We start from the raw sequence: 14,241 nt of genomic DNA, 5'->3' as shown, positions 1-14,241 counted from the left end.
GGATTCAGTTAGGAAAAAAGCCTGAATGGAAATGCAAGCCCACAGACCCAACTCCTCAATTCAGTTCCAACACCACTAACACCTGACCACCAAAAGAAAAGGAAAAAAGGAAAAAAAATCCAGACTTAAGACAGCAAAGGAAATATGAACACAGAAAAGAAGTGTAGAATAATTAGAAGCAGGAGAGAAGTCTTGGTCAAGGAAGAAAGACTGTAATAGAATCTCCCTTTAAAATCTGAAGTATTTGATTATATAACAAGGCATCATAACTCATTTTCTCACTTTCTAGCTGAGGTTTTTGGGAGGCAACAGCTTCAGAGGCTCACGTCTTACAACAGACTCCAGGAATAAGAAAGTATGGATAGCAACAAGGTGTGTCTAAGGGCGAAAGCCTGGAGACTTCCCCTTCTCTAGTTTCCCTCAACTCCTGCGTGTCTTGTGAAAAGATCCTAAAGTTTCCATGTGACGCCAGTATATCTGATAGCTATGATATGGGTACCCTGCAGCAGAAGACATGGTCCAAGCAACCCCAACTGAGAATCTTGGAAGAATCACAATGACTAGGAGATGAACTGGACTTAAATAGGTCATTACTTAGTTGGGCGGGGGGCGGGGGGGGCTGTACAGAGAATGCCCTGAGAAACAGAGTAGGGGGAGGGAATATGTTTGGAAACACAGGCCAGGATAGGAAGGAAATGACAAAACCAAGCAGCAATCAGCAACCTCTTAATTGACAGTTTTTGTGAAACAACTGATTCTAGGAATATAGAGGCAAACTCAGGGAGAGGGTGAGGAAAGAATCTGAGAGGAGATGTCAACTCTAAATTGGACATTGCAATAAACTGAGAGCAGCAGAGATATCATTAGACTAAGAATACTCAGAATTAATTAGGTTAGGTTTTCTGCTATTGTGTAGAAATGAATAATCAATTAAGTTACTGAAAAGCTACACTCCAGCACACCTGAGTTTTAGGGAATGTTTGATTGTCAGAGTCACATCCACTATGAAAGCATGTCCTACTTCTAAGAAAGCACAATCACTTGCCAACACCATTTACTATAGCTCTTAAGTAAGTTGAACATGCTTCCAATTAATTTTATTGCTATAGATAAGATGTAATGTGGTAACCATATACTGGGGAACATGATCCTGACAAAAAGAGAAGATGAAAAATAGGAATGTAAAACCTGGAAGTGTGGGCAGAATGTTTTATGACCTGAAAGTCAAGAAATGCTTAGATGCATAAAAATAAACTTTTCATTTCACAGGTACTAAGAGTCTAGACACTCTTTTGGATCAGAATTCTTGCCATTAGACTAAAAGAAGCTGGTAGCTTATTCCTACATTAAAAAAAATGAATCCCCTGCTTTATCCCTGCTTTAATAAAGATAAGTCATATTTATTATAAATACAAATATAAATATATCTTGTGTTGGACACTGTATCAAAATATCCAACCTTTACCAACAACTTGACATGTAACACTGACACAGTGACAAATGATCACAAACTGATGCGAGAGACAGTCCTACTATCTTCTCCTACTTTATAACATTATCACTGGTAATGATCATACAACTGCATTTGTTTGTCTGAGCCCCAGGGCAATCATTTTAAATGCTAGTTAAGAATTTCTAAGTAAGATCTACGTGGAGATAGCACCTCAACACTAAGTACGGGAAACACAAAGTAGAGGAAACACAAAGTGGGGGGAAAAATAAGAGTTGGAGCCATCCAACTCAGGAACTGTAATTTCATTTCAGGTAAATATTTAGATCATGTTTAACCACATAAAAACCTCCCTTCTTTCTTTTCAAAAACCTCCTCTTTTCAAATTTCAAAACATCACAGATTTCTTGTTTAATGTTAAGTTGCAGAATATTTAGAAAGTGTAAGTTCTACATAATATCCCTTGTAACCAAAAAAATTCACTAAGTACTCTTTGGATGTATATACATACTCACATCACTATTTATACTGTGCTAAAACATGCTTATTTCACTAGCAATGTTATCTTGGAAAACCATTCCATGTCAGTATATGTAGATTAACCCCTCTGGAGGGATTTATAATATTCATTCTACCTTCTAATATAAATTACCCAATTCTCTATAGATGTACAACATTTGGATACACAGACATGTGTACAAATATACTTGTTACTTACATGATCATTTTGTAGATAAGATAAATTCCTAAAAATATGTTTAGATAATTTGTTGAACCTAAGCATATATATACACTTACATATTTCATTGTGGGTGCTAAATATTTCAGCAAGTTTGTACCAATATTCACATTATTTTTTACTACTAATTATCATTATTACAGATTAAAAGTATCTATTTAATTTGCATTTCTTTTCATATTAGTGAAGGTAAACATTATGCAAATATAGCATTCTTTACTCTGTGTTTTGTCTTTGGCCAACTTTCTACGCATTTAAGAAAGCAGTGTATTTATTTCTAAATAAATTTTGTATTGTATGTATATAAGAATTATTTTTCTCATATTTTACAAATATTTTTGCCAGTTTGATAAGCACTAAATATCTTCATAGTTAGTACTTCAATGTTGGACAATAATTCTTTTTAAAGTCATCACAAGCAAAATGTATTCTTGAACCAGACCAAAGATTAAATTTATTATGACACGTGAATTACAATTATCTTCTTATTATTACAACCCTTGCACATGAAAACAATGGTAAAAGATACTTAACTATGGTAGTGAAATAATTTATTAGCAGAGGGATGTTTTTCTGTGCATAAAGATGTTTTCTCAAGACACATTTAGAACTGACTTAAAAATTTCCATGTAGTAGTACTGTCAGAAACAATGAGGTGAAAACTGTCTAAACTTGCCAAAATATCTTTAAGTTCAGATTCAAAAGAGGAGTAGAAACATAAAACCCACGGAACCTCGCAGACCATAATTTACTGCGTTTTTGTAAGAAACACAGCACCTGCACACCGGAGGCAATCATTGCAGGTTGACAAGCAGTTCAGTGCCCAGGTGTTTCCCACCACCCTGTTTTCCCAGACCCAGACTGCAAGCCCCGCTAGCCTGGCTGCCCTCTCAGAACCTCCCTCCCTCCAAAAACCACCAACTCTTCTGTGCACAGAATCTCCAGCCTTTGCCTTTAGTGACATCCACTTCCTCAGACTTGTGTAGGCTAAAATGTCCAGCTGGAAGGAAACTTGGCAAGTACTGAAACCATCAGGATATGGTCTTTCGTGTCTGAACCAGTCATTTTAAAATTGACCTTGTGGACAAATATAAAATATAAATTACAGAGTTAGGCAGTTTTCTATCACGGTGGCAATTTACTATGTGCCAAATTTGAATATGAATTTGGTAACCTCTTAGGTGAGAGAAACCAGGTGAGAGAAACTTAGGCGAGAAACCAACTAGGAGATGCAATATGTAATAGACACAGCTCACCAATTCCAAAAGCAGATATTAAAACACACACACACACACACACACACACACACACACACACAAACTTTGAAGACAAGAGACAAAGAATAAAGGAAAACCAGAGTGGGGAATAGTGAAATGGAATACCCTTTGTAATTTCTTCTACAGATTTTCTCCCAGAACTAGAGAGGAGCAAGACCAAAAATGCTTGGATCACTTATTGTAACTGAAACCACAAGTTATAATACTCTAGAGATTCTAACTATCCAGACATCTGTTGGATAACAAATGCAGCCAAACATGCATCTTTAAAGAGGTTTCTAGGTTATGCAGTGACAGCTTTATGATCCAGAAAATAGATAATCCAACCAGAGGAAGAGCTAATCTGGATCCATTGCTTACCCATAAAAACATAATTAGGGACACAACACCAACACAGAAAACCCTGTACCTAGGATTAGGAGTTATTTAAAGACTGCAAAAATTAAAAAATTACTTGAGAATTACAGAAATACTAATGTATTTTTATGCCCATTTGATTTACATAATCAATCTCTCCATTGAAGCAAAACATATTGGAAAATATTTGGTAAGAATAAGATATGTTGCATATCAATCAATTCTACATTGACATCAATAATTTTTCATCTCACTTATATGTGATATAAACACAAGCTTGTTCTGACATTTTCCAGAAAAGACTGTCCAATCCAAGCAAACATAAATAGGCCTTCAAAGATTATGAAGATAATAAACACTGCCTGATATTGCTCATGCAAAGCAAACATGAAAATAAGCATTGTAACACATGCTTTATACTTGACAAAAATTATGAAGGTAAATAACGTAATATATCAGGCTATTTCTAAACAGCACATTTTGCCTCTTAAGTGCAGTCTCTCCTAAGACTTTCCTTGGTCATATCTTTGCCAAGGAATTCACAACATGTTGGCTACAGACAAATGTTTGTGAAACCTTATACTGTTGATAAATAGAACAATAAGAAAAGAGTTAGACAGCCTGGAAGGGAATAAAAAGAATCTGTAAATTCCATAGGCCATATAGAATTTTTGTATACAGTCTTTGCAGCCTATTTGAAAACTGATGTGAAACTCTGAGAACAAGTTCTGAAACAGATTTCTTCATTCGAGCTGTTTCTTTTATATGTACCCCTATATGTGATATGAGAAACAGTAAAGCATTAGTGAAAAGATAACTCACAATACAAATACACTGACCCTGAAACAGAACTTTTAATGCTTTGAGTGATTCTCCATCTTCTCCATTCAGAGTCACACTAGATTATCCTGGGAGTTTTTTCAACCTCTATAGCTCCCCTGTCAGATGAGCACCTAAGTTTCCCAAGGGAAGATATGGTGTAGATTGAAAAAGTATCCAACTCCTAATTATAGCTAGTTGATGAAGGCTCCTTTAAGACAACAGTCAAAAAATGATGTCATTGCCTAATTTTGCTTTCAGTTTTTAGGAAAATATTTCAGAAAGCAAGAGATGCTACCCAATTTATACAGCAATACATAGAAACTTGCTGACAAAATTAATACTGGAATGGAAAATGAATCAATTTTTAGCACACAGCTTTTAAAGATTAGCATGTATTAATGGAGTTTTGGTGAATCTAATTATACTTGGTCTGTCTCATTCTACACATAAAATTTCCTTTTCATCTATATGAGTGATGAGGATAAATATCTCAACAGTACTTAAACCCAAAGGGATAGGATCTATTTTTTGGTGTCCTCTCATCCTACATGGCAGAGTGTTTTAAACAGAAAAAAGAAAAAAAAAACTATGTTTAAAACTGTCTTGGAGATGCACATCCTGATACTCTTTCAAGTTCTTTCTTCTTGATTCTTTTTTTTAATTTATTTTTATTTTTTACATTTATTTATTTTTGAGAGACAGAGAGAGACAGAGCACAAGTTGGGGGAGGGCCAGAGAGAGAAGGAGACACAGATTCCGAAGCAGGCTCCAGGCTCTGAGCCATCAGCACAGAGCCTGATGCGGGGCTCGAACTCACAAACCGTGAGATCAGGACCTGAGCTGAAGTCGGACACTTAAACGACTGAGCCACCCAGGTGCCCCTCTTCTTGATTCTTTATCACATCTCTCCAATTATCTGCCCAACCAATACAAAAGCACCCAGTTTTCATCATATGGCAAATAGCAGCGAACAACAGTATTAGGAAATTTAGCTCCAGCAAATACCACAGCTATTCTTCAAGAACAGAAACAAATTAAGGCAGATAAAGTCAGGAAGTGACAGAAGCATTCAAGGCTTGCATCTCAATTATTCATGATGTCTCACATCTCCAGTGTGATTTTCTTTTTCTGTTTTACACGCATGTATGTATTTAATAAGAATAATGAGAGCTTTAGTTCTCCCTCAAGTGTACCAACTAGAAAACACAACCATGTGCAATAGTTCATTGGAATCTCCCAGGGACAGCACAGTAGGAAGTATTATCTCCATTTTCAATCTAAGGGAGAGGAGGAACATACAGGTTATGAAACTTGTTCAACATAATACAGCTAAGTGGTGACATGTGTCTTGGAATTTCTTTTTTGGTCCTCTGCTTTTCTCATACACATCTCTACATCTCTGTGAAGATTAAAGTTCTCGTTCTCTGTACTGACCATTATTGTTATGATCCCCTAAGTGATTAGGGGTGCAAGTAAATTATTAATAAGATCAATATCTCTCATCTACCCTTGACTCTTTCTCTTTCACACACACACACACACACACACACACACACACACACACACACACCATTATTTGTATTATTATGTAAATGATCCTGAAACATTTGGAATCTTCTCAGAAGGCTCCTGCACTTGTTCTGTAAAGTAGGAGGAAGATCCATGAGACAAAATCCCCATGCTTTGGGCATTGTGACATTATGGAACCATTCTATGGATGAAGGCCCAGAAGACAGCATGGGCAAGATCTAGATGGCTCTGGGAGAGCAGGGGAAATTCATTAAGGCTCTACAGAATCCAGCCATGCATACTTGAAACTGACAGCAGTGTTCTGGAATGCATTTCTCCCTCTGATTCACCATCCAGTTACTTTTCATGCAGATCTCACTCTCTGGCTAGGATCTCCTGGCATTTTGCATGCATCTCAAAGATGGTTTCCATTACCCTTCTGGTCACGAAATTGTCATTCTGGACATGTGCCCTATACAACTAACACCATTCAAGAGTGCGTAAATATTTTAACATACCTTTGATGGTTTTTTTTTTTCTCTCAGTGGAAAATAGGATTATGACTTATGCCAAAGAAAAAAGTTTGCAGAAAGCGTTAAGCAGTTGGTTGTTAAGTACTAGAGTCTTTATTATTACCAAATCATAATAAACTTTTAAAAGTCCAGAGAAAAGTATTAGTTCAAAAAACATCCCCACATATTTTTTTTAATCTGCAACTATTGCTTTGTGACATCTTAACTATCCTAATTGAGATAATGCCTTCAAGATAAGTATCCAGAAATCTATAAATCTTTATTGAATAGCACAATTGCCAATGACAAATCACATAATCCTATGGGCTGGCTTCTATATAATATTCCATTTAATATGTCTACCTGCTGAAATCATATGATTAGAAGTAAGGTTCTGTGCCTATTCTATTTTAAAACACCATTGGGGCGCCTGGGTGGCGCAGTCGGTTAAGCGACCGACTTCAGCCAGGTCACGATCTCGCGCTCCGTGAGTTCGAGCCCCGCGTCAGGCTCTGGGCTCATGGCTCAGAGCCTGGAGCCTGTTTCCGATTCTGTGTCTCCCTCTCTCTCTGCCCCTCCCCCGTTCATGCACTGTCTCTCTCTGTCCCAAAAATAAATAAACGTTGAAAAAAAAATTAAAAAAAAAAACCATTAAAGTTGGGGTGCCTGGGTGGCTCAGTTGGTTGAGCGTCTGACTTCAGCTCAGGTCATGATCTCACGGTCTGTGAGTTCGAGCCCTGCGTTGGTCTCTGTGCTGACAGCTCAGAGTCTGGAGCCTGCTTTGGATTCTGTGTCTCCCTCTCTCTGCCCCTCCCCCACTCATGCTCTGTCTCCCTCTCTCTCTCTCTGTCAAAAATAAATAAAACATTAAAAAAATATTTAAAAAATAAAACACCATTAAAGCAAATTTCCTAATTTCTTCATCACTTATAAAAATTACTAATAATGTCAGGAAAGGCTGCAATGAATCACTAACCCCATAGCTTTCATAATTTAGCATATATATGCTCCATGAGAAGACATGAAGAGGAAAAGAAGGAAACTGTTTTTAGTTGAGCACCACCATATATGTATATGTTACTTTGATGCCCCCTCTTCTCTAGAATAAAAATTACTTTAGTGATTTAATATTTTATATAAATCATACTATCCTGTCAATTATTACTGAAGCTTCCTGTTGATTTCTGCCCAAGCTTACCACATTTCTGTCTTATTGTAAAGCCTGGAATTGGAGCATTATGATATCAAGTAAATATCCAAATGCACAGAGTTGGTAACTACTGGTTTCCTATAGTCTTTTTTTTTAATTGTCTATTTTTAGATAAATAATTTCCAAAAGGGCAATGGATATAAAGTTCCATGATGTTAACCCTTTGATATCCCCAGTGAAATTCAAAATTTGGCAACATTTTACAAGGGGATGTTAAAATAGTTTAGCATGGTTATTTTGAGGACTTTCATGCAATCACAATCTTATTTGCCCAGGCTTCTCAGCACCAGACCACTTACAAGAAAGCACAGGTCTTGAGATGGGATCTAGAGAGGTGGCAAACTCACAGGTTGAAGAGCAAAGCAAGTGGTAACTTGATGTCCATCTCTCTTTCATGGAGATAAACTGCCTCTCCATTTGCTGCTCTAGTTCTCTAGCTACTTTTCATCTTGCCTTTTATTTCCTGTATTTGATAAAACAAAGATATGTAGGCTTCTACTAATGGATTTCAATGTAAAGCATCCACACAGTATTGAACAAGACTGACCATCATTGTCTTAACAACCAGTCATTTGACTAGTCTATTTCAAAGGGATCACTGTATAACAATCTTGAGCAATAATAACTTAAATTGCTTTAAGACATAATTTTTGCCATTTGTGAATGAGGTCCTTTCACAAAATATTCAGATTAGAAGATTCAAATTAAACCTAATTTTTAAAAAACTGTAGTACACAGAACTTATACAATGAAAAAAATAAAAAAATATGCTGATTCTTTTATAATATTATCAGACACCAAGTGTCCATAGAAAGAAAAAAAATAGATAAAAAGGAAATTTGTATATTCCTAACTTTCCCATTGGTACCCATTGCTCCCTATCTGTTATCAAAATTTAAGTTCTCAAAGAATTTTTTCCAGAGTCCTTGACAGAGTCACTTTCCTTACAGGTTTATCAAAGCCATTATTATTAAATTTTTTTTTCAACGTTTATTTATTTTTGGGACAGAGAGAGACAGAGCATGAACGGGGGAGGGGCAGAGAGAGGGAGACACAGAATCGGAAACAGGCTCCAGGCTCTGAGCCATCAGCCCAGAGCCTGACGCGGGGCTCGAACTCACGGAGCGCGAGATCGTGACCTGGCTGAAGTCGGACGCTTAACCGACTGCGCCACCCAGGCACCCCAAAGCCATTATTATTAAAGTATTTTCAGAAATAATTCAGTTTCTCTAACATCTGAGAGAATACCAGAAATATAGCTTCTTGTGCTTATGGAAAATATCACAGCCTGTAACCAGAAACTTGTTTTTAGAATTAGTAGCCTTTGTAGTTTGTTTTTCTGTCTTGCAAGAGCCAATGTCCCATCCTATAATACATAATCTTGATTTCACTTGATATCTGAAGATATGCTCATTAGTAAGAGATAAACCAGACACTGTTAAATATCTGGCCATAATTATAGTTTGGGGCAGAATAGTATCATGATCTCCTCATCACATCTATTACTTGCGCAAATGTATGGCTAATGCTTTACATGACACATTTTTTAAGAAGCCAGAAGACACATCAACACATATTAATTCCCTTTTAGAGCCAGATTTCCCAAATCTGTGTTACAGCACAGAATTGTTGTTTTATTTTGTTAGGCTACTTAAATGTATTTTAGCAAAACGCTGTTTATGTATATTTTATATTGAGTTATTATGGCATTCCTCAAAGTAAAAAAATAAATTTGTAACAAAATTGTAGCTAAAATAACATGAGGGATCCTAAGAAAAATAAATCTGTGGATCTGCAGATGAAAACAATCTCAAGCCATGAGCAGCTTGTGTTTATAGAGAAGAAGTCATACCACAAACATGACACTTGCTCCTTTTGGTAAATTTAAATCTAGTGGATGAAGTGGAATGTATAAATAAAGTCAACTTTGTATTTCAGTAAAAAGGCTGCATGAGCAAAACTTTACTTGAAAAATTAATTCAAATTGGCTGGAATGTCTTACATTGTATATTTTACATTAAGTCAATTATTGGCAATAACAGGAAATGCGAATGACACCACTTCAGTGAAATGAATTGTATGGCTCTGGCTACTGGAAGGTGAATACTAGAACAGAATTTACTTAATATCATCATAAAACAATCTGAGCATGGTTATATATCCATCTGAGCATAGAGATATATCCTTTTATTTATATGTACATACCAAATAACATGTTGTATCACAATAAGATAAAACCAAGAAATACAGAAGTATGTAAAATAAAAAGTGAAGTTCTCTCAACCCCATAATTTCACCCCTCGGTACATACCTAAGAGAACTGAGACTATCCGTTCACACAAAAACTGGTAGGTGAGTGTTCGTAGCAGCATGAGTCATATTATTCAAAAAGTAGAAACAAACCAACGAGCGAAGAATAAACCAAATGTGCTATATCTATACAATGGAATAACATCTACTCCTAAAAAGGAAATGAACTTCTGATTTGTGCTACACAAATGAATCTAGAAAACACAGGTTAAGTGAAAGAAGGCAGACACAAAAGGCCACATACCATATTATTCCATTTATATGAAATGTCCAAACTAGAAAAATCCATGGAGGCAGAAAGTAGATTAGTAGTTGCCCAGGCATAAGGGGAAGAAAGGATGTATGTTGGGGATATATTTTATATCCCTGAGATCTACAGATTTTTTGTTGAGGTGATGGAAATGTTCTGGATTTAGATACTGGGGATGGCTTCACAACATCATGAACATACTAAAACCATTAAATTGTACTTTCAAATGGTAAAGTGTATGATATGTGAAATACAGCTCAATAATATGTTTTTTTTAAGATTTTACTTTTTAAGTAGTCTCTACACCCAAATGGGGCTCAAACTCAACCCTGAGACCAAGAGTCACACGCTCCACTGGCTGAGCCAGCCAGGCAACCCCGTCAATAATTTTTTTTAAAGCTACAAAATGTGAGTCTCTGATCACCTTCTCTTGTATAGCTAAAATGTATATAGTACCTATTATCAGAGCACATTTGTAAATGTTTTAGTTCATTAATTCATTTAATCCTCAAAACAGCCCAATGAAGCAATTTTTAAAGATAAGTTGAGGCACCAAGGAGGTTCAGTACTTTGCATAAAGTCCTGTAGCTAATTAAGTGATGGAGCTCTGCTTATAAAACCAGGCAGTCTGGCTTCAAAGCTCAGGCCACACACTAATTACCAGGACCAATGACCATTAAAAGTTGTGATATATACTTCCAGATAATTTTTATTTAGGGAATGGAGGTACACATATGCATACGTGTGGGTGCAGACGGATAAAAACTATACACATGGAACTATACTAGAGGTCAGCAAACTATAGCCCATGGGCCAAATCAGTCTCACTGTGTGTTACCTATGTAGCCCATGAGCTAAGAATGGAAAATGGGATTTATACGTTTACATTTTGGAGAAAGAAGGGAATTAAAAAAAAGAAGAGTAGCATTTCATCATACATGAAAAGCATTTCATGACACATAAAATTCAAATTTCAGTGCCCATCAATGAAGTTTTATTGGGACACAGCCATCTTCCTTTATCTAAGTAAGTCTGTGGCTGCTTCTACACTATCAAGACAGAGTTGAGTAGTAACAGACATAGTATGACCCTGCAAAGCATTGAATATTTGTATCAGGCCTTCTATAGAAAACTTTTGCAGACTCTTGGATTATACCATACATGATACTCTAATATTTGTCTCTAAACATTACGTCATTTTCAACATTCCAGATTTCCTTAATTTCTTTAAATGGCTGCAAAATAAAAATGCACCTGAAATTATCAAACCTTTCCCCTGATGAAAATGTCATGTCCTTCACCAAATTGCTCTCAAAATAGTGGTATTAATTTATTTCCCTCCTAACAGAATGTGAAAATGACCTCCATTTTGGTGGCCTGGGTACCAGCATTTCAAGAAGTTTCATACCTGTCTCACCTGAATACAAGTTCTTCCCCCAACTTCTTAGTAGCCACACAGCATTGATGCTGAGTTCTGAGCTAAGCCACTCCTTTGGGCTACCTGGTCCAATCAACTTTAGAGGGACCCACTTTGCATTCTTTTCAATTGTCTTATCTTCTTAGCTTGGACCTATCACATGGAAACATTTGTTCTTTTTAAGTGTTAGAAAAGTGGAAAGGTAGCTACCTCCTGTACTTGTCCCCCTGCACTGGATACTGTTGTGGGCCATCAGATCCCTCCCCATTCCATGTTGAGACTGGGGAACTGCCTTCAGTAGTACAAAGCCACCTTGCCTAAAGTCATGTCCCCTTTTCAGAGACAAACACATCCAATAACTGGTCAATGTAGTTTTATAAAAGCCCATTCACTTCAACTTAAGGTAGTGCAATTAAAAAGTATCACCCCAACTCCAGAGCTCCTTACACAATCCACTAAGTCTCGCTGAATTTAATCACAGTGAGATTTCTCTTGCCCAACTCGCTCATTGCACAGAGATGCATTCCTAAGAACACTACCACACAAATTGTCTCCAATCAAATCTGCATCTTAGAGTCTGTTTCTCGGGGAAACTGACCTAAAACACTCCTCTATAACTCTTCCCAAAGGAAGACAGATGTGATATTTGATATGACTCCTGAGTTAGGAGAATACAGTGAGTACACATAGCTCAGCCCCTCCCACCGTCTCATTTTCTGGGCCAACATCCATGCAGACAGGTGGGTGCCCTTCCTGCCACTGTCCTTTGCAGGGCAATCACCCAGCTTCATGCCACAGACTATGCTTTTCAAAGCAAATCCAAGCAGCTACCATTCTCTTTTCAAAAGAGTAATGAGGCTTAAAACTATGTGACAATGAAGAGGTAGGTCTAAGGGAAAATTCTCTGAAGTCTACTTTTCCTAGGATTCTACCTCCCAGAATCTAAACTTTGGACTAGAAGTCCAATTGTGGAAATAAACCTAACTGAGGATCTCCAATTTGTCAATAATTATATCAATGATGTGATCTTTATCGGCTTTATTCCTTTGCCTTTGTTTTCAAAACTATGGGACAGATATGAATCATGAGCATTATCCTAAACCACACTGAAAAGAATAGCACCATGTACTTCCAATAGGTAAATCTTCATTTCTCACTAGTAACTATTAACAGTCTGACTTAACAGTCTTACTTAGTAATCTAATTTACCTATATTTACAGAGATGCTACTGCAGCAACTCCTTAGATTTGGGGAAGGTTTTAGTTTAAATCTAGGTTGAACATTTTAGACTTAAAAAGCAGTTTTCAAATAGGAAAACTAAGCCTTGTTTCCTCATTATTAATGAATATGGGAACTACCAACTAAGATTTAGTTTAAGAATTAAAAGCAACAACACAAATAAAGTGCCTCTGACAAGACCTTATAAAGTAGGTATTCAATAAATGTTAATTCACAACCCAGTAAGTACTAAGAACTATTATATATTATACCCAAATGGGTCTGCTGTAGGTTTTTCAGAAAAAAATAAAAATACTCTCTCCTTCACTTCCAAAAGATAGCATGACTTTTCATCCCAAGGAGACTGTTTCAAGTCAAAATTCTGTACAATGAGTAGGTGAATAAAGCTCATACCAAAAATAAGCAAAAGTAGGTAACAGGTGACAGAGAATTAGAAACAGAGCAACAGGCAATCACGTCCATTTTCCCCTTTATGTTATGGAATGCACAGAGAGGATGGTATATAGCCTGAATGTTTGTGACCCTCCCAAAGTTCGTATGTCACATCCTAACCCCCAAGTGATGGTATGAGGAGGCGGACATTTTTAGGGAAGTGATTATGTCATGAAGGCAGAGCCTTCTTTAATGGGATTAGTGTCCTTATAAATGAGATCTCAGAGAATTCCCTTGTCTCTTCTACCGTGTGAGGACACACTGAGAAGATAGTGTCTATGAACCAGGATACAGGCCCTCACCAGACACTGAATGAGTTGACACCTTGATCTCAGACTTATCAGCCTTCAGAACTATGAGAAGTAAATGTTTGCTGTTTGAGCCACCCAGTATATGGTATTCTGTTACAGCAGCCCAGACTTACTAAGATTCTATGCCTTTGAAGAGCACTGTTAGCTTTGGCCACACAGTATCCCATAAATGAGATAGAGAAGAGCCTCCACAGACTGGCTGACCGTGATGGCAGTTACCAGACTGGGACTCTAATCAGACCTGGCCCCATGCATCAAGTCACTTAAGAGCTGCCTTCATTCTGTTAGTATGTGGCAAAGAAAGAAAGTATGTGGTGATTAGCCCCACCATATTCTCTTCTCCTAGAGAGAGAGAATCAAGTCTCCTGATACTTTTTTAGAAAAGCAACTTGAGGGGTGCCTGGG

The sequence above is a fragment of the Lynx rufus genome, unplaced genomic scaffold (assembly GCF_022079265.1).
Source record: "Lynx rufus isolate CCGP_SWC_20201006 ecotype Redwood Valley unplaced genomic scaffold, mLynRuf1.p SCAF_5, whole genome shotgun sequence".
Lineage (NCBI taxonomy): Eukaryota > Metazoa > Chordata > Mammalia > Carnivora > Felidae > Lynx > Lynx rufus.
This window is presented reverse-complemented; position numbering follows the sequence as displayed.